Below are 21,217 nucleotides of genomic sequence, written 5' to 3'. Positions count from 1 at the left end.
ATTGCCGCGTGGCGGCCTGTTGTGTGGGTGTGTTCTGCGTGTGTATCCAGTCCCTACTCAGGAGTGTACGTTTCCAGTGTGGGTTGCAGTCAGGATCCATTTCTCCCTTAACTTTCAGATTATTTGCTGCATAGGCTTTTTTCTCCTAATTTGGCGCCTTTGTCAGAAATCAACTGACCTACCTGTGTGGGTCTGTTTCTGTTTGTCCTTATGCTCTTGCCGTTGCCACACTTTAGACAAGGTCTTGCTCTGTCCCTCAGGCTGGAGTGCAGTAGCGTGATCTCAGCTCACTGCACCCTCGACCTCCCATACTCCAGCAATCCTCTCGCCTCAGTCTCCTGAGTAGTAGCTGGGACCACAGGCGTGTGTCACCACACCCGGCTGATTTTATTTTTTTTATTTTTATTTTTTTTGTAGAGACGGGGTTTTACTATGTTGCCCAGGCGGGTCTTGATCTGGGCTCAAGTGATGCTCCTGTCTCAGCCTCCCAAACTACTGGGATTACAGGTTGTAGGTGTGAGCCATGGTGCCCGGCCGCCACACTGTCTTGGCTACAGTTGGGTTTATAATAAACCCTGAATCGAGGTGATGTGCATTTTCCAACTCTTCTTTTTAAAGATTCTTGTGGCTGTTTATGTCCTTGGTATTTCCATATATGTTTTACAATCAGTGTCTCAATTTCTACCAAAAAAACATGCCTTCTGGAATTTCAATAGCAATTCCCTTGAACGCATTTTTGAATACCTTTTCTGAATGTCTTGAATACATGTTGGGAAGAATCGGCGTCTTAACAGTCTCCAGTGTCCACGCGTTGACTGCCGTGTGTGACTCCAGTCGGCGTCTCAACAGTCTCCAGTGTCCACGCGTTGACTGCCATGTGTGACTCCAGTCGGCGTCTCAACAGTCTCCAGTGTCCACGCATTGACTGCCATGTGTGACTCCAGGTATTGAGTTCATCTTCAACTTCTCCCAACAATGGCCTGGAGTTTTCTGTGCATGTGTCTGGCATGTTTTCCTTTAGATCTAGTCCTAGGTGTTCGATATGCTATTGAGGACTGTGTATTGTTATTTCATTTGTCACCTGTGCGTGGTGCTTTAATCCTGTGCCCTAAACTCCCGCCTTGGCCATGGCAGTGTTTCTGTGGACTCGCAGGGTTTCCGTGTGCACACGCGTGTCCTCTGTCTGACAGTGGCTTTGCTTCCCCTTGTCAGTCTGTGCCTCGGCTTCTCACTGCACTGGCGAGGTGAGCCGGCGCTTGCTTATCTTATTCCCAGTCTCGGTGAACATGGGCTCGGTCTCTCCCGGCTCAGTGTTGGGTTTGCACTGGTGCACTTACAGGCGGAAGAGCTTCCTCATTTGCTGAGGGCTTTTCCTGAATCCGTGTTGGATGTGGTCAGCTGCCTTTCCTGCATCTAGTGAGATGCTCATGAGGTCACTTCCTTACCGCATTACTGTAGTGAATTACGCTGACTTTCATATGCCAAGATGACCTGGCATTTCCAGGTAAGTCCCTGTGGCCGTGGTGCATTGGCCTTTTCTCTGCATGGCCAGATGAGATTTGCTCATACCGGGCTAAGGACCTCCTGTGTAGGAATGCTCATGAGGGACACTGGGCTCAGATGTTCATTGTCTTGTCATGTGATGTGTCTGTCATGGTTTGATATTGCATTAAGTGGGCCTCCTGAAACAAGTTCTGCCATAGTTTGTATAGGATTGGGATTATTTGTTTCATAGAGATGTGATGGGTGAAGCCATCTATGCTTGCCATTTTCTTTTTGCTTAGGTTTTTCATTAAGAACTTGATTTTTAAAAATAGACATGAGGCCTGGCATGGTGGCTCACGCTTGTAATCCCAGCACTTTGGGAGGCCAAGGTGGATGGATCACCTGAGGTCAGGAGTTTGAGACCAACCTAGTCAACATGGTGAAACCCCGTCTCCATTAAAAATATAAAAATTAGCAGGGTGTGGTGGTGCATGCCTGTAATCCCAGCTACTCTGGAGGCTGAGGCAGGAGAATCACTTGAACTCAGGAGGTGGAGGTTGCAGTGAGCTGAGATCACACCACTGCACTCCAGCCTGGGCAACAGAGCGAGGTTCTGTCTCAAAAAAAAAAGACATGAGGCTTTTGGATTTTCTGTTTCTTCCTTTGTCATTTTTTTAAAGATAGGTTTGTCACAGAATTTCATCTAAGTTATCAAAACAATTTACATAAATCATTCACAGTATCCTCTGTGCAGTGATGTCCATTCTCATTCCTGCTCTGGGCCATTTGTGTTTTCTTTTCCCCCTGATCAGACTGGCTAAGAGTTTATCATTTTTACAGATATCTTCCCCAAAGAAACCTACTTTTGGGTCCATTGATTTTTTTTTTTCTGTTGTTTTCTTTTTCATTGACTTTTGCTCTTTTCTTATGAATTTCCTTTCTTCTACCTATTTTGTGTTCAATTTGCTGTCCTTGTTTTAGGTTCTTTTGATAGAGGCTTAGATCATTGATGAAGAATATGAAAGAATGGGATAATACAGTTAAAAACTTGGTCTACTTATGCCCATTAGAGAAAACATTCTTAAGCACGCATGGAATCTTTTAAAAATGGACGAGGTCCTAGGACCCAAAGCAAATGTCAGTAATTCACAGATGATAATGTAATGTATAAATATATGATATGTAGGTAAATAATACAAATCACATTCTTTGGCCAGAGTGCAATTGAGGAGGAAATCAGTAACAAAAAGACAATTAAATCCATTTGATTTTTTTGTTTTCGTTTTGTAGTAACTTGCACTTCCCTGGTGCCAGAGGCACGACACCTTTTTGTCTGCTCTTGGCCATTTGGGTGGCGTCTTTGGGAAGGGCCTACTTAATTATTTTGCCTATTTAAAAAACTGGGTCTTGGAAATCTTGTCTTTTTTTTTGAGTCAGGATCTTTCTTGCACAGGCTTGGAGTGCAGTGGTGCGATCATAGCTCACTGCAACCTCAAACTCCTGGGCTCAAGCGAGCCTCCCACCTGGGTCTCCTGAGTAGCTGGGACTACAGGCATGCATCACTATGCTCTGCTAATTTAAAGAAAAGGTTTTTTTTGTAGAGACTGGGTCTCGCTGTGTTGCCCAGGCTGGTCTCGGAGTCCTGGTCTCAAGTGATTCACCAGCCTCCACCTCGCGGAGTGCCAGGATTACAGGTGGCGGGAGCCGCCACACCCAGCCTGGTCTTAGCGTTATTCCCAGGTCTAGGTGTGAGTCCTTCCTCAGATATGTGTTGTGAATAATTTCCGATCCTCTGGCTTGCTATTTTACTTTCTTAATGGTTATCTTTTGGAAAGCAAAGGTTTCCAGTTTGATGAAATCTAATTTTTATTTTTTATTTTTCCGTTCTAGTGGTCTTTCTATTTTCTCATCAAATTGAGACTTTGGGGAAACTACAGAGCAGCAAACCAGGATATATCCTCTTAAAAACAGCTCGAGCTGGCCGGGCGCAGTGGCTCACGCCTGTAATCCCAGCACTTTGGGAGGTGGAGGTGGGCAGATCACGTGAGGTCAGGAGTTTGAGACCAGCCTGGCCAACATGGTGAAACCCCATCTTTACTAAAAATAAAAAATTAGCCAGGCATGGTGGCAGGCACCTGTAATCCCAGCTACTTGGGAGGTTGAGGCAGGAGAATGGCTTGAACCTGGGAGGCAGAGGTTGCAGTGAGCCGAGATCGCGCCATTGCACTCCAGCCTGGGGGACAAGAGCAAGACTTCGCCTCAAAAAAAAAAAAAAAAAAAAACCCCAGCTTGAGCCAAGTGTGGGTGGCTCCCGCCTGGAATCCCAGCACTTTGGGAGGCTGAGGTGGGCAGATCACTTGAGGCCAGGAGTTTGAGACCAGCCTGGCCAACATCACAAAATCCCATCTCTACTAAAAATACAAAAATTAACCAGGAGTGGTGGCAGCATCTGCCTATAATCCCAGCTACTCGGGAGCCTAAGGCACGAGAATCACTTGAAGCTGGGAGACAGAGTTTGCAGTGAGCCAAAATCGTGCCACTGCTCTCCAGCATGGATGACAGAGCAAGACTCTGTCTCAAAAAAAAAAAGCTTGAAAATTAAAAAATATCTCAATAATTATGAGATGCAGTGATTTTTTTTTTACTTCCCTAAGCTGGGTTTCCAGGTATCTCTAGGTTCAGCTCCTCCGGGGCTGGAAGTACATGAAGGGCAGCATTGCCCACCTTGACCAGAGCAGGCTCGGAGCAGGGCAGTGGAAGAGCTGGTCCCAGCTCAGCCCAGCCTGCTGGGTCAGCATCCATCTGAAAGGTCATCTCTACCCAGGAACTTGGTGGCTTCCAGCTCCACCCTAACAGAAACCTCCCCAGCATCTTGCCGAGTTGTAATCCAGGGTGGTGGTGTAGACGGTCTTGGGGTAGCTGGTATAGACGGTCTTGGGGTAGCTGGTATAGACGGGCTTGGGGTAGCTGGTATAGACGGGCTTGGGGTAGCTGGTATAGACGGGCTTGGGGTAGCTGGTATAGACGGGCTTGGGGTAGCTGGTATAGACGGGCTTGGGGTAGCTGGTATAGACGGGCTTGGGGTAGCTGGTATAGACGGGCTTGGGGTAGCTGGTATAGACGGTCTTGGGGTAGCTGGTATAGACGGGCTTGGGGTAGCTGGTATAGACGGGCTTGGGGTAGCTGGTATAGACGGTCTTGGGGTGGCTGGTAGTGGTGCCGAGGAGGTGTGTGGGCTGGTGCTGCAGCTGGAAGCGCACCTCAGCCATGGTGTTGTGCCAGGTGTGGTTGGGGATGCAGGGGACCTTCCGGCCGCAGGAGGCCCCTGCCAGGCATAGGCAGCTGCGCGGTGTGGAAGAAGTGCCGCTCGGAGTCGTGCTTGACAAGGAAGTACACCTTACTCCTCTCAGTGGTGAGGGGTCAAACCACTCCTTCCCAGCGATGGGGCCAGCAGCCTGGCGAGGGCTAGGCACCGGGGAGGGATGCTGGATTTGGAGCTGGGGGGAAGGGGTCACCCTGCATTGGGCTCCAGTGCTCCGGGTGCCATGCCTGCTCCCCCACCACTGCCCCCGCTGCCGCCGCGGGACCCCAGGGGCTAGGGCTGAAGAGCAGCCTCGAGCCGGGCTGTCCAGGATGCGGTCACCCTTCTTCCTCGTGTCCGTGAGCTCAGGCACAACCTGCAGCTTAGCCAGCCAACTATGGCTGCGTGCGTGGCAGGGCCCGGGCCACCATGGCTGCGTGCGTGGTAGGGCACATGATTATTTTAGCCTCTGGTATCACTAGCCATCCCTAAAGTCTCCAATGGTCTGTTCCTGTCTTTCCCTCTGGTTCACTTGTGGGGTCATGTTGTCTTCTGTTCTTTGTTATTTCTTATTTTTTTCTTGAGACGGAGTCTTGCTCTGTCGCCCAGGCTGGAGTGCGTTGGTGCGATCTCGGCTCACTGCAACCTCTGCCTCCCAGGTTCAAGCGATTCCCCTGCCTCAGCCTCCCAAGTAGCTGGGACTATGGGCACCTGCCACCATACCCAGCTAATTTTTCTGTGTGTGTGTGTGTGTGTGTGTGTGTGTGTGTGGGTGTGTGTGTGTTTTGTTTTTTGTTTTTTTTTTTGAGATGGAATCTCACTCAATTGCCCAGACTGCAGTGCAATGGCGCAATCTTGGCTCACTGCAACCTCCACCTCCTGGGTTCAAGAAATTCTCCTGCCTCAGCCTCGCAAGTAGCTGGGATTACAGGCCCCTACCACCACAGTGGGCTAATTTTTGTATTTTTAGTAGAGACAGGGTTTCACCATGTTGGCCAGGCTGGTCTCGAACTCCTGACCTCAGGCAATCCGCCCACCTCGGCCTCCCAAAGTGCTGGGATTGTAGGCATGAGCCACCATGCTTGGCCTAATTTTTCTATTTTTAGTAGAGACAGGACTTCACCATGTTGGCCAGGCTGGTCTCAAATTCCTGACCTCAAGTGATGTGCCCACCTCGGCTGCCCAAAGTGCTGGGATTACAGGCGTGAGCTTCCGTGCCCGGCCTGAACTGTTAAGTGTTTGTGAAGAATTATTTGGGGGCCTATTTGAGAGCTGTTATATGGATCATCCTCCTGGAGAGGGTTCTTAGCCTCTGAGACCGGGTTTGGGGCTGAGGCTTTCTGACCCACACAAGTCATGCTGACCCCTGAAGGGCCGCAGGCCAGATCTTGCCAGGTGAGCACTTTCCCCGCTCACATTCAGGATAGGGCGAGGGGGTTGGTACTGATTCACCCTGAGGGCCTAGATTTGGGGGCTTCAGCTTGCTGCAGATAGGTGCTCCCTTCACTCTCACCTGAGGCTGGGCTGGAGCCTGGTGTCTGCCCCACCCTGCTGGTCAGCCCCCCAGGACCTGAGCTCCGTAAGCCTGGACTGGCCACGCCCTGGGGCAGCAGCACTGGGTGCTTGGCGCTCACGACCTTCCTGGGCCCCTGCGTCCCTCACTTCTCCCTTGTTTCTACCTTCCTGGCTTGTCAGATTCCCACAGCTCTTAAGGAGAAATTCAGTATTTACTGCAGCATGTGTTTTCAGTGTGATGGTTCGTCCAGGTACCCTAGCCTGTCGTTGCTGGAATTGGAAATCTTTGTTGTCTGCTGTTGTTTTGTGAAACAAGCGTGTGAGGTTATAAGTTTCCCTCAACGTACCACACTAACCACATTTCCCGAAGTTTTGATGTGTAGTATTTTCACTGCCATTCAGTTCAAAATATTTTCTCATTTCAAGTATGATGTCTTCTTTGATCCATGTGTATTTTTAAGTTGCTAAGTGTACTTACTTTGGCCGGGCATGGTGGCTTACGCATGTAATCCCAACACTTTAGGAAACTGCGGGGGAAGGATCACTTGAACGCAGGAGGCTGAGGCTGCACATCACAGGGAGAGACGGGCCGCGGTGATGTACGAGCTTCCTGTTGATAGGCAGTTAAGTTGGTTCGGGATAACGTGGCCTGCCTGGCACGGGTATTCCCAGAGTCACAGATGCTCACCCGTGCCAGCGCTGGCTGCTTGGGACATGGGGACGGCGAGGTCCCCACACCCCACATGTGAGCTGCTGGTAGCTGGGCTGAGCCCAGGTCCCATCCGTGTGTGGGGCGTGAGTGTGCGGTGCCATCGGGTCTGCACGGGCCCCGCCTCGTCCCAGATGCTCCAGGCTTCCTGCGGCACAGGTGCCGAGAGGGACCAGCCTGGGCCTGCTGAACAGAGGGGGTGGTCTAGGGCAGAGGCTCCTGCTCTGACAAAAGGGAAGGTGAAAGGCAGGAGCACCAGGAGGGACAGCACGAGGACAGGGCGTGGGGTGGCAGCCGAATGGGTGGTGTAGCTCGAGGGCAGTGGGCCAAGGCCGGGGCAGTCTCAGGCCCAGGGATGGAAGCCCCATGCAGGCACAGGTTGGAGTCCTGGGTGCCTGAGACACGATGGCCCGTGTGCTCCACCTCCTCACATCTTCAACAGCTTTGCAGAGATGACCCTGTCGGGCTTTGGCTGCCGGTCACAACTCCAGGGGAAGGTCAGGCTTCCTGTTCAGTTTGTCCAGTCACAGCTCTGGCCTTGAGTGGCTGTCCTGGGCCAAGGGCAGCTGCCCTGAGATCAGAGCGACCCCGCCTTGGCCAGCATCATCCCTTCCCACGGCTCCTCCACCACACAACTGGGACCCATGGGTGCCAGATACAGCGTGGGCCATCACAGCCTCCCCGGGCACTCTGCTGGAGGCCTGGGTGTACCTGAGCCCCATACCACGCCCCCCCGTGGTGCCCTGGCTAGGTCTGACTCTGACCCCTGCTTCCTGGCTTCCCACAGCCGTGGGACCAGCCCCAGCCCCACATCCACACTCTTCGTGTGGCCATTTCCTCAGGACATGGCCTGGCCACTCCATCGTGCCGAGAGGATGTGGCCCAAGGCACACCCAGACACACTGGGTCTAGGCTCCAAACCCGCCCCCACAGCCCCACGATCCCATCAGCAGCAGAGGGGCTGACCCTTTCTCCCACTTTGTGAACAGGAAGCCTGAGCTCCAGCAAGCTAGGGTCACGGGGAGGGGTGGGGCTGTGCCACCCAGGTTGCGTGTCTGAGCTGGTGCATGTGGCCAGCCCCGGAGGTGGACATCTCAACTCTGCCACCCTAAGGGCCCGACACGGCTGCAGCCCTGGATCAGGGTGCAGGCCGTGCCTTGCCCCAACTTGCAGCTGAAAGTCTTGTCCATGGACCCTCCAGGCTGAGAGCCCAGCCCTGCCCTGTCTGTCAGAATGCTCCCCAGGGCCTTTGCGTCTAAGCGGGAGATCTCTGTCCTGGCCCCAGCTGGCTCCGGTTGACCCTGCATCCTGCCACCTTGACGCCAAGCGTACTCAGCAGTCACATGTGGAGCGGGGGCGCCAGGAGGGCCAGTGCTCTGAGCCTGCCCACTGAGGGCCCCGCTGAGCAGCAGTGGCAGCTGCCTGCCATACCCGGGGCAGGTCAACCACAGACTCTCTGGGTCCTTGGTGGGCTCCTGGGGGAGGGGCGGGGGAAGGACGGGCAGGAAGATGAAGGAAAGGGACGAATACGGATGGAGCCAGGCAGAGCAGAGAGCCCCATCTCCAGGAGCAAGGCAGGGGGCCCGCCCGGTGCTTCCTCCTGCCACAGGGGTTGAGGGCATGCAGGACGCCCACCACCTATGCACATAGCCCCATCACCTCACCCACCCCCAACCCACAGCACCGCACCGACGCAGGAGGAAGCCCCAACCCCGTGCCACCAAGGAAGGCAGCTCTGCTCGCCCCAACCCCGAGCACCCCCAGGTGAAGACATCAGACCCATGTCCAGGAGCAGAAACCAGGAGAGAGAGAAAATAGGCATTGTCAGAAACAGAACAGTCACAATTTTAAGCTCTTTACATGACTGGCTGTAATAGGTCCCAAGAAGTGGAGCAGTCAGGTGGCTGGGAGAGTCCAGTCTCCGTCCCCAGGTGCAGGGTGGCGGTGGCCCAGGCAGGACAGCCGGGAGGCGGGGAGGGGATGCCGGGAGTGTCTGAGCCGCCAGTCTCAGGAGCGGGCATGGTGCCGACAGTGGGAGCGGGCACTGGGTCCTGGCTCTACAGGGCCGCAACACCCAGGTGAAGGGATGAGCATTTTGCCAGGACATGGCTGTCATCCGTGCAGTCACCCCCAGGGTGAGAGGGCAGTTTGCATCCCAGGCACCACAAACCATGCTCCCAAACTCCTGGGCAGCGGCCTCTGCCTGAGACGCCACAGCAGCGACCAGAGCTGCCTGATGCCTGGAAGCAGGGCCTCAGTCGGCCTGGGGTCCAGAGCAACTCTTTCAGGCCGAAGGAAGGGTCAGCCCCAGACACCTGCGAGGCAGGAGGCCTGGCCGTGGGCCCTGAAAACTTCCTGTTTGCACCATGGCCCGGAGACCGGCCATGCCTGCTCCTGCGACTGGGGGCTCCCTGGGGACCAGACCACGGCCAACAGAAGGGGCCGGCCTGCCGGGGGCCACGGGGCCGCACAGCGCACCGGGTTTGCGGTCAGCTCCTGGCGCTGTGACCTCACTGCGGGGCTGCCTTCCTCTGCTCCAGCTCCAACAGCTGCTCCTCCCGGGCCTGTGTGTGCCGCGTCCCCACTCTGCGCCGTCTCGGTGGCCGTGATGTCGATCTGGGCGTAGAGGGAGGCGCCAGCCCCTGAAAGAATTCTGCAGTGAGCGGCAGCCTGCGCCCCCGAGCCACCCAGCCCTGTGACCCTGCCCTCCACACCAGTCCCCCAGCCAGGCCCTCGGAAGCATCTGAGTGGGGACACCCTCAGGGGATGTGGCCTGGCCAGGGATGGAGTTGGGGACGTTTGCCTCCGGGGGGGAGGCTGTAGGAAAAGCTCCCTGGCCAAGGGCTGCTGGGTGGGGCTGGGGGCTTAGGGCCCTGAGGCTGTGGTCCCAGCCCCCCACTGTCAGGGCTTCCACGCAGGGCGGGGACCCACCTCGGACACCCTCGCTGGCCTCCTGGAGCTCCAGGCCCATGTAGTGCACCTGCTTTCTGGAGGACGGGCTGATGGGGATGTTCACGTAAGTGGGCGACTCGCCACGCAGCCTCTCTGGCCCTGGGCTGTTCACAGCCACGGGTCCTGGGGATCCTGTTGGGGGAGCGGCTGTGAAGCCCCGGTGGGGACCGAGAGGGGCACAGATCCCAAAGATTGTGCAGTAAAGAGCTGCCCACCCTGCCTAGCCCCTCCTCCCCGCTCCGCCTCTCCTGCACCTTGGAGGTTCCCGCTCCATATTCCTGACCGTCCATCTTTGGCCCAGCGATGCCCCATCCTGAGGCCCCCCCACACTGTCCACTCCTGGTCCAAGTACCCACAGAGCAGAAGGAAGCGCTGTCCCCTCCACTGTGCCGCCTCCCCTGCAGGAATTGCCGACCCCCCCCATGGGCCCCCCAAGGCCCATTCTTCTGTCCCTGCGCCCCTCGCCCTGCACCTTCCCAACTCTCTCCACCAACCGCCCCTCCTTGGCTGTCCTAGCACCTTCTCTCCCTAACCCTCCCGGGCCAGCACAGCCCTGCTTTGTCCTGGCCCCCAGCTCCTCCCCCTCACTGTCCTCCTGGGTCACCCCCACCTGCTGCAGGCTCCAGGGACCCCCTCCTCTCCTGCACACAGGCCCACACTCCCTCTGCGTCCCCTCCAGGACACCCAGGTGCCCCACACCCTCTCTCCCCTCATAGGAGCTACTCCCTTCCCCCTACCCCCTTCCTAATAGCTGATGGTTCTGTCTGCAAACCCCATTGGTGCTGGGGAGGGCAGAGCAGGAGCAGGATAGGAGGGTACCCCACAGGCCCGGCTGGGTGGGACTTGAGGCAGGCTCCCACCTTAGGCGGTTGGACGCACACTGGCCCCTCCTCTGCAGGCCTGAGGGCTCCGCACCGTGGGCACCCAGGTCCTACAGGAAGGACCCCGTTCTCCAGTGCCTCCTCCCATTCTTGTCATCAGGACCTTGTGAGGGAATGCACAGCCACGTGAGGCAGGGGAGGTGACAGCAAGTCCGCCCCATTCCCTGAGCCAGTGGCTGGGAGACACAGCCAAGCCCCACCCACGGTGACCTCCCCACCCCCAGCACACTCCGAGCCCTCAGAATTCAGGTGGGGGCTGGGATCCAGGGGGTGACAGCCCTGCAGGTCGGCCTCCCTGAAACACCTGCCTGTCCGGGGGAGGGGCCTGACTCGAGGCTGGGCCTCCCTGCCCCAGGGATGCATCCTCAGCAGATCAGGTTCTCCTGTGGCCACCCGCTGCCCGGCACCTGCTGCAGACATCCACTCTGCCTGGCTTCTCTCACCCTTGTCCCCGTCACTCCCTGCAGCAGGGCTAGGGGTGAGGAACTTTCACTTGCTTACTCCCAGTGGGGAAACTGAGGCCAGAGAGACCTGACTCGCTGATTCTGCAGGCAGCAGCCGGGACAGAGCGAGACGGAGCCCAGGTTGACGAGGGTTCGCTCACCTGATTCCATGAACTAAAGCAACCAACACAATTCTGCCCCAACCCTGCCTGGCCCTGAGGCCCTGGGGAGACCCCCCTCCTGCAAATGTGTGGTCCTAGAGGGCTGGTCCCCTCGGAATGCCAGGACCCCTTCATCGAGATGAGCCACAGAACATAGCGGCCAAGTTCTGGTGCCCAGGCAGGCACCTGGGCCAGCAGGGACAGGGCCAGCAGGGCCAGCTGCCTAGAGGAGGGGGCATGGCTGAGGGGCTGAGGCCAAGAGGGGGTGGTGGGAGAGGCAGGTGGGGTGAGGGCCTGGGGAGAGCTGAGGGAGCGCCGGGGCCTGGCGTCTGGAAAGGGGGCCTTGAACCCAAGGGGCAGGGCCGGGGCTTGCCCACGGTGGGGCTGGACACCCCCCTGCAGCCTGGTACCTTGTTTTAGGATTGCATCCGTTCTTCCAAGTTTGCTCCCAAGGGTGGGCGGTGAGGGGTGAGGGTGGAAGCAGGAAGGAGCATGAGGCCTGACTGCAGGGAAAGGGGACGAATGTTCCCAACACCACCCGGAGTCACACGGGGGCTGTAAGCAGCGCTGGGCCATCAGTGTGTCCATATCTGCATCTCCCCCAAGGCCACTGGCTCCAGGGCCCTCAGTGCTCCTCCTCCCGTCCCCTCCTTGGGACTTGGATTTTGCTTCGGCTTCTGTGAGCATCGCTTCCAGTACCTCGGATACTCTTTCAGTGAAGCAGCAACCGGGAATCGGCTGGCCCTTCTGCACCCTCCTCCCAGACCCCGCCCTGGGCTGGTGGCCCGACACTACCACTTGGGCCTGGCTCACCTCTGTCCCATGACAGACCCCAGGCGCCCCTCCTGAGTCCCCTGCCTCTGTGGAAAAGATTCACATCCTCCAGCAGATACTGGGCCTGTCCCCTTGATCCCCACACCTGTGTCCCAGGGCACCCCTGTCTGGGTAAAAGACATCTGAAGGGTATGGGTGGCCTCGGGGAGGCAACAGTAGGCTGCCCAGGAGGACCCTTGGGGCAGGGCTGGCCCCACCACCTCTGGTCTGGTGGCCGCCTCAGCACGCTGGACTGCAGGGATCGGTGTCCAGCCTAGGGCCAAGGCCGACTGATGGGGGCTTTCCCAAGCTGCCCCTGCCTGCCTGTGGCCCCGCCCCCATCCCTGACTGTCTTCTCCAGGCCTGCCTGGGCCCCTCCCCCAACCCTGGGTGTCCCCTCCAGGCCTGCCTGGACCCCGCCCCCCTGTAGGTGCCACCTGCCTGAGAAGAAGGGATTGAGGAATCCAGGGTTCCGCCCGCAGTGGCTCCTACTCCACAAGGAAACAGGCACAGAACTGGCCCGATGCCACCCATCTACCCCATGCCAGCCCCCCTCACCTCCAGCCTCTGTCAGCCCTGCCCAACCTTCAGCAGGGCTCTGGCCCCAGTGACTGCCAGGCTTCTCTAGGGAGACCCTGGGGATCCGTACCTTCCCATTGCCTCCCTGCCTGGCCCTCCCTACCAACCTGGCCCCAAAACTGCACCTGCCAGGGCACCAATGCCCTGCCCCTCGCCGAGTCGCTTACCAGCAGCCCAGCCTCCACAGGCCCCCTCCGCTGTCTGAGGACACAGCCCCTCCTCCCTGAGCTGGGGCTCCTCGACCCCAACCCTGACTGCCTTCCTGCCATGCCCCCTCCCAGGAACAGGTCCACACTCAGAGCTTGGGGACCCACGAACCCCAGTCTGTGTCTCCCAACCTTCAGTCCATCCTCCAGCAGCCTGCCCTCTACCCACTGCCCTGCTGTCCACACCTGGGCTGGGACTCACCCCCACTGCCACCCAACACCCACTGCCGCCCAGCAACCACTGTCACCTGTCACCCAATATCCACTGTCAGCCAACAACCACTTTCACCACATTGCCCACATTCCCTGCTGGCAGTGGGCCCCCCACCCTCCCCACCTAGCCAAATTCTGGCTGCCATCTGCACCCACCCAGACTCCCGCCTCCCTGTCCCCGAGCTCTGGGGGACCGGCTCCAGGTGCCTACCTGAATGTGCTGTCACAGGTCCCGGGGCTGAGGCTGCCGCTCCCTAGACGAAAGAGAACCTGGGTCAGTGCATCCTTCAGTCTTCCCCTCATCCTGTGCCCGGGGGGCCCCCGAGAACAAGGACACTACCCCCCAAGAGTGACACAGGCTGGGGGACCCGGGCCACCTGCAGGGAGTCCAGCCCGCAATACCTGATGCCTTCTCTCCAGGGCCCTTTGCCCCACAGCCCCCAGATCTCCGGGCCACCCACTGCCTTGACCACCCAGCCTGGTGGTAGCCCCCATAACCACCCATGGGGGAGCTGGAGGCCTCAGCATCTGGGGAGGGGGCGGTTCCGAGGCCCAGTCCAGCCCCACTATTTTGCTATTAGAGCTTTACTGGAGGAGGACCATGCCCATGCAAGGTAGTGTCTGGGCTCCGACCTCAGAGCTGAGCGGCTGCTCCGAGGGCGCCTGTGATTTCCTTTCCCGTCCTTGAGGGTGTGGGCCCTGCTCTCAGCAGCTGGCGGGGAAGGCTTCGCAGGGGGGTGCCCCTGGAAAATGCCCCACTGGGAGGCCCTAGGTGAGATGAGCAAAGTTCCCTGACACTGCAGGCGACCTTCTCCTGGGCCTCTGAAGTGGGCCGTGCCTAACAGGGTGCCCCAAGTCCCTGGAGGAGCCTCCGGTGGGGTCTGAAGGGTGCTTGCAGGAGGAACAGCGGCCCACGGCTGAGCAGAGGCTTCCTGCCCGCCTCCAGCCCGGATGAGCAGAAGCGGGGCCAGCCCAAGACAATGTCCCACATGGGCTCCGGCAGCTAGAAAGAAGGCGCAGCACCCTCCTGTTCTGAGGGGCCTCGTGGGTGGGGGCTGGGAGGCCGGAAATGGGGGCTCAGCACCTAGCACTGGTGCAGGCCAGACTCAAGGGCAGACAGTCACAGGGCTGGGACCCTCACACGAGGCCCCCTGAGCAAACTGAGCTGGTCTAGACTTTGAGAACCTTCGACAACAGGCCGACAGCCCCTGAGCTCATCACATACACAGGCTCCTGAGGGGGGCCCTCCCCAGCTGCTCCTGGGGGGGCCAGGCGGGCAGGTGTGGATGGTGCAGAGCCCGAACCAGCGAAGGTCCACCCTGTCCCCTGCCTGTCCAGGCCCAGGTGCTCCAGGGGCGTCAAGAAAATAGAACCAGTGTCTGCCCCATCTGGTTGTCCCTGGCCTGAGGAGAAGCCCCCAGCCTGTTGGCCACCCACCTGGGAACTGGGTACTGAGGCTGGAGACCCTGGGCTGCCGTAGCAGGCGGTGGCCGGAACCTTCAGACGCCCGGAGCGAGGCCCACTCACGAGCATAGTGACGACAGGCAGATGGCCCGGCCGCATCCCCACAGGGAAAGGCTGTCCAGGGGCCCAGCCCCCACCAGGCAAGAGGCCCCATGACTCCAGGCCACCGCTGTGGGGTGCCTCAGTCTGCTCTCATCAGAGGGACCTTACCCCCACTAGCCTTGGGCAGGTGACCCGTGGGAACACAGAGGGCTGAGCGTGGATGAAGAAGACTCTGGCGGGAAGGGCCTGGCTCCCCAGCAAAGGAGTCACAGCCTCACTCGTCCTGCAACAAGACTGGCATGGCCACCTCCGGAGGTGACAGCAGCAGGGGTAATGGTGACGGGCAGCTATTGAGCGCCTGAAGAGTGACCTCATCAGACCCTCAGTGCAGCCCAGTGAGGCGGGGTCTGTCATCCCGTTTGCAAGAGGAAACTGAGGCTGAGAGGGGCGGGGCTTGCTAGGGTCACCCAGCCAGCAGGTAGTGGATGTGGCCCAAACTCAGTCCCCAAAGCCCACGCTTGCTCACCAGGCACTGCTGCAGAAGCCCTCCAGAACTCCCCGCTCAGTCAGTCCCCGACAGGGTGGCAGGCAAGGGGGCAGGCAGGCACCCACACAGATGTGCAGGGGTGACGACTGAGACAAGCCTGGAACTCGGCCCCATGTTGGGGAGACAGGCAGGGCAGGGGCCCTGGGCTCAGAGCCAGCCTCCTCCTGAGGTCCGCCCTCACCGGGACCTGAGGAGCCCCGTGCCTGAGCCTGAGGGACTACTGCAGACCCCACTGTGGTCTCCAGGACACACCCAGGGATGTGCCACACATGCACACACCACACATGCACATCCCAGCCCGAGGGCTGCCCGGAGCTGCCTCTGCACACCACAGCATTCAGGCCCAAGGCTCACAAGACGGACGAGGCCTCTCGCACTCTCTGAGATAAAGGCCAAGGAGGCCGGGCCCGGGGACTTTGCACCCAGGCAGAGGCCCCACGTGGAGGGCGGGCGAGGAGGCGGAGAGGGCTGGGCAACAGACTAGGACAAGGTGGTAAGAAAAGAACATTTTATTTCCAGTCTAAGAATGTATTACAAACAGTGTCTGGGTTTAGAAGCGGGCGACAGTGAAGGGACAAAGAGAGGTGTTCACAGGGAGCTGCTGGGCTGTGGTCAGGGCAGGCTCCAGGCTGTGCAAGAGGAAGCCACCCAGGGCGAGGGACAATGGGCCCAACACAGCCCCACCTCTGACGCAGGTGAGCCCAGCTGCTGAGCACCAAGCAGGGGCTGAGGCCTGGGCCAGGGGAAACACAGGCCAAACCAGCCTTCGGCCCTGCGAGGAGGTTCAGACGGGAGCCAGCGGAGCTCCCACCAGGGGCCCGAGGCACGGGGCCTCTCTGAGTGGGGTCAGCAGGCGAGGCTGTTCTGAGGACACCACCTGCTCCCGGAACCTTCCCACGAGGGATTCACTGGGGAACAGTGGGGCCCAGAACCCCGCAAGCCATGCAGCCTTCTGAGCTTCAGTTTCCTCCCATAGATGGGGATGAGGCCCAGCGCACAAGGAGCCCAGGGGGGCTGGGCTGGTGGATCCCAGGTGGCCGGAGCCTCTGTGGTAGGTTGGTGCTTAACAGGTGGTGTGACTGCCCCAGAGAGGTGATGGGGAGAACCGGCCACCCACGAAGGGGGCGTGAGGCCCAAGGAGGACAAGGCCAGCAGCAGGGCCTCCAGCCCTTGGCACCCCAGTGCAAGGCACGAGCCAGCAGAGGTGCAGCACTCACCTGATCCTCAGGGGTGGGGGACACAGAGTGAAGCAGCTGGGCCTTGGGGCTCTGGTGCCCCCGACCTGCCAGACCCAGAGCCCCTGCCTTCCAGAACTCACCTCCCCAAGTCAGCCCCTTCCTCCACTGGCAGCCACTGGGCGCGCCCTCCAGCTCCCCTCTCCGGGAGACCCCTGGTCCCTCCCACAGAACGCAGAGCACCCGTCTGCAAGGAGGCTGGCGCCACCTCCTCTCCCATCTGGGGGCAAATTCAGCCCCTTTGCAGCCGCAGGGCCGGATCTGCGGCTCTCAAGGAGGGGGGTTTACCTTGAGTCCTCCACAGACTGGACATGCCAAAAAGAAAGCCGGAGATGGCCCCGCGTGGGGGCTGCCTGCTTCCCAGGGCTCGCCGGGGGCAGGGCCAGGCAGTGTGGCCTCGCTGCCCTGGGGGGCCTCCATCACCAGGCCTCGCCGTCTCGTGCCCAGCCAGCCAGAGGGCCACCCAGCGGACGTCTGGCTGCCTGAGTCCCCGGCCGCACTGTTGCCAGGGCTGCCCTGCGAGGTGGGGCTGTGGTCTCTGGGAGCCAGGGGAAGGCTGCATGGTGTGTCGTAGTGGGGCCGCAGGGAGGTGGGCACCTGGTACTCGACTGTCCCAGGCAGGCAGGTTCACAGGCTGGGCTCGGGGGCCCCCGCTGCTGGCAGGCTGAGCAGTGAGCCCAGTTCGTCCGTGGCCCGCCACACGTCCAGGCTGCTGCCCGCGTAGGATGAGAGGCTGCCGGAGTAAGAGGAGTGGCTGCCAGTGGCGATGCCGCTGTCCGAGGAGCTCTGGCGGCCGACCTCCTGCAGCTGCCGCAGACGCAGCGGCTTGGGGGGTGGCCTTGAGGCACCCACCATGGCTTCCCCGGGGGCCTGGGCAGCTGTTGGTCTAGGCCCCTCCTGCGACGTGCTGGCCGACAACGAGGATTGCTCTGGCCATGCGGTGAGCCGGCTGCTGGCGCTGACGTCCAAGTGACTGGCCTACGAGGATGAGCTGGACAGGCTGCGGTCATCCCCTGAGACAGAGCAGGAAGCCAAGGCAGTTGTGGGGGTACAGGGGTCTGGGCAGGACGTGGCTGATGCCTGGTGGACCCCCACGGGCCAGCACTCTCTGGTCTCGCCCCACCCCTTCCAGCCCCCAAGCCCCAGGGCCTACAGCAGAAACCTGGCTTCACCAACGACAACCCCTCTGCCCTTCATCCACTCGTGTTCTTTGTCCGTTCCTGTCCTTCTGCCACCTGCTCTCCTAGGGCCTGCGCCCCTCCCTCTCAGCACCCCTGCCACTACCTTGGTCCCAGCCTCCTCCCCTAGAGCTCCCCACCCTCCCTGCCTAACAGACCCACGCTCCATACCCAGCCATCCCAACTACCTTCCAGGGCCACCTGGGGCAGCTCACCCTCCGCACCGTCACAGCCCCAAGGCTGGTCTGGACATCCCTTCCCCGAGAACTTCCCAGGCCCTGCCAGCCTGGACACGAGGCACCAGCTGTGCCCACACACCTCGACTCGCCCCCTGCCCTCACCATGCTGGCATCCTTGCCTCACTCCCGGTCTCCCTCCCCTCGGGGGATGAGAAGCACACCCAATGCAGATCTCAGGCTGCCTCCTGCCTGCCAGGCCGGGCCCCTCCCGTGCTCTTGGGAAAGCCACTTTCATCTCTGCTGCGTCTCTAAGCTGCCTGCTCTGCCTTCCAGGGCTCCCAAGTGGAAAGCAGTTGTGAGTCACCCCCAGGAAGGCAAAAGCTCATTGCAAACCTGAGTCCCCTCCTCCTGGGGCAGGGCAGGAGGGGAGACGACCACTGTCTGCTCGGTGCCCTCTGAGGGACAAGCAGTGATCAGAGGGCACTGGCCGGAGCAGCATGGCTCCTGCACTTGGCCCTGGGAACACAGGTCACCCATGCAGCCACCCTTCTGGGAGCACAGCGGCCCCTCCTGCTCTGCCAGCCCCTTCCACCACCTCCTCTCCCCACAATGGCAACAGAGCCAGAGCCACTGGCAGCTGAGGAGGTGCCTCTGCTCCTGGGCAGCCAGGCAGCCAGCTCACCTGCCTTAGAGCCTTTTATCTGGGCACAGAAGGTAAAACCAACACGCAGGGCCTTGGTCTCCCCCGGCCACAAGCTGGTGGGGAGGAAAGGATTCAAAGGCTCTCAGGGCAGAACCACCCTTCCCATCAGCACCTCAGACCAGAGTTTAGGAACCGTAAGTGAAGGAAGGAATGAATGAATGGGTGGGAGAAGGAAGAAATGAATGAACAGACAGAGAAGGAAGGAAGGAATAAGCAGGAGGGAAATGAAGGAGCAGGGGAAGAAGGAAGGAATGAATGAGCAGGGGAGAGAAGGAAGGAATGAGGGGGGAAATGGAGGAATGAATGGGCGGGAGGAAGGAATGAATGAGCAGGGGGGTGGGGAAGGAAGGAAGGAATGGGGGGAAGGGAGAAATGAACGAGCAGGGGGAGAGGGAAGGAATTAATGAGCAGGAGTGGGGGGAAGGAAGGAATGAGCCAGGGGAAAAGGAAGGAAGGAATGGGGGGGAAGGAAGGAATGAATGAGCAGGGGGAGAAGGAAGGATGAATGAGCAGGAAAAAGAAGGAAGGAATGAATGAGTGGGGGGGAAGGAAGGAATGAATGGGAGGAAGGCAGGAATGAATGAGTGGGGGGGCAGAGGAAGGAATGAGCGGGGGGGTGGAGGAAGGAATGAATGAGCAGCGGGGGAAGGAAGGAGTGGGGGGAAGGGAGGAATGAATGAGCAGGAGGGAAATGAAGAACGAGCAGGGGGAGAAGAAGGAGAAGGAATGAATGAGTGGGCGGGAGAAGGAATGAATGAGGGGGGAAGGAAGGAATGAATGAGCAGGGGGGAGAAGGAATGAATGAGGGGGGAAGGAAGGAATGAATGAGCAGGGGGTGGGGAAGGAAGGAATGGGGGGAAGGGAGGAATGAATGAGCAGGAGGGAAATGAAGAACGAGCAGGGGGAGAAGAAAGGAGTGAATGAGCAGGGGAGTAATGAAGGAATGAATGAGTGGGGGGGGCAAGGAAGGAATGAGTGAACAGGGTAGGGGGAAGGAAGCAATGAATGAGCAGGGGGAAGGAAGCAATGAATGAGCAGGGGGAAAATGAATGAATGGGGGGGAAGGAAGGAATGAATGATCGAGGTGGGGAAGGAAGGAAGGAATGAATGAGCAGCGGGAGAAGGAAGGAATGAGCAGGGAAGGAAGGAATGAATGAGCAGGGAGAAAAGGAAGGAATGAATGGGGTGAAAGAAGGAATGAATGAGGTGGTGAAAGAAGGAATGAATGAGGGGGCAAGGAAGGAATAAGCAGGGGGGTGGAGGAAGGAATGAATGAGCAGGGGAGGAAGGAAGGAATGAATGAGCAGGGGCGTGGGGAAGGAAGGAAGGAATGGGGGGAAGGGAGGAATGAATGAGAAGGAGGGAAATGAAGAAATGAACGAGCAGGGGGAGAGGGAAGGAATGAACGAGCAGGGGGGGAGAGGGAAGGAATGAATGAGCAGGGGGGAGAAGAAAGGAAGGAATGAAGCAGGGGAGAAGAAAGGAAGGAATGAAGCAGGGAGAGCAGAAATGAAGGAATAAGCAGGGAGAGAAGGAAAAAACAAATGAGCAGGGGGAGAAGGAAGGAACAAATGAGCGGGGGGGTGAAGGAAAGAATGAGCAGGGGAAGAAGGAAGGAATTAATGAGCAGGAGGGAAATGAAGGAATGAATGAGCGGGGCGGGGGGTAGAAGGAAGGAATGAATGAGCAGGGGAAAAGGAAGGAATGAATGAGCAGGAGGGAAATGAAGAAATGAGCAGGGGAAGAAGGAAGGAATGAGCAGGGTGAGAAGGAAGGAAGGAATGAGTGGGGGGGAGGAAGGAATGAATGAGCAGGGGAAAAGGAAGGAATGAATGGGGGGAAGGCAGGAATGAATGAGCAGGGGGAGAAGGAATGAATGAGCAGGAGAGAGAAGGAAGGAATGAATGAGCAGGAGGGTAATGAAGGACTGAATGAGCAGGGGGTGGGGGGAAGGAAGGAATGAATGGGGGGTAAGGCAAGAATGAATGAGCGGGGGGGCGGAGGAAGAAATGAATGAGCAGGTGTAGAAGGAATGAATGAGCAAGGTGGGGAAGGAAGGAATGAATGAGCAGGGAGAAAAGGAAGGAATGAATGAGGGGGTGAAGGAAGGAATGAATGAGGGGGTGAAGACAGGAATGAATGAGGGGGGAAAGAATGAGCGGGGGGGGTGGAGGAAGGAATGAATGAGCAGGGTGGGGAAGGAAGGAATGAATGAGCAGGAGGAGGAAGGAAGGAATGAATGAGCAGGGGAAGGAAGGAATGAATGAGCAGGGAGAAAAGGAAGGAATGAATGAGGGGGTGAAGAAAGGAATGGGGGAAGGAAGGAATGAAGGGGGAAGGAATTAATGAGTAGGAGGAAGAAGGAAGGAATGAATGAGCAGGGGGGTGGGGAAGGAAGGAATGAATGAGCAGGGGGTGGGGAAGGAAGGAATGAATGAGCAGGGGGGTGGGGAAGGAAGGAATGAATGAGCAGGGGGCTGGGGAAGGAAGGAATGAAGGAGCAGGGGGTTGGGGAAGGAAGGAATGAAGGAGCAGGAGGAAGGAAGGAATGGGAGGAAGGAAGGAATGAATGAGCAGGAGGGAAATGAAATGAATGAGCAGGGGGAGAAGG

At 58.5% G+C, this 21,217-nt stretch overlaps 1 long non-coding RNA gene and 1 pseudogene across 1 annotated transcript; one reads left to right on the top strand and one right to left on the bottom strand.

The window, feature by feature from the left end:
• Positions 1-907: 907 nt before the first annotated feature.
• Positions 908-6,726, top strand: LOC134757220 (uncharacterized). The gene is made up of 2 exons (XR_010130903.1): positions 908-944; positions 1,340-6,726. It is a non-coding gene; the product is annotated as an uncharacterized lncRNA (long non-coding RNA).
• Positions 6,727-9,287: 2,561 nt separating this feature from the next.
• LOC134757219 (protein Dok-7-like) overlaps positions 9,288-21,217 on the bottom strand; it is a 38,529-nt pseudogene continuing 26,599 nt past the window's right edge.

The sequence above is a fragment of the Gorilla gorilla genome, chromosome 16 (genome assembly GCF_029281585.2).
Source record: "Gorilla gorilla gorilla isolate KB3781 chromosome 16, NHGRI_mGorGor1-v2.1_pri, whole genome shotgun sequence".
NCBI classification, from domain to species: Eukaryota; Metazoa; Chordata; class Mammalia; order Primates; family Hominidae; genus Gorilla; species Gorilla gorilla.
Note: the sequence above shows the minus strand (reverse complement) of the source record. Positions and strands in the feature narration are given on the sequence as shown.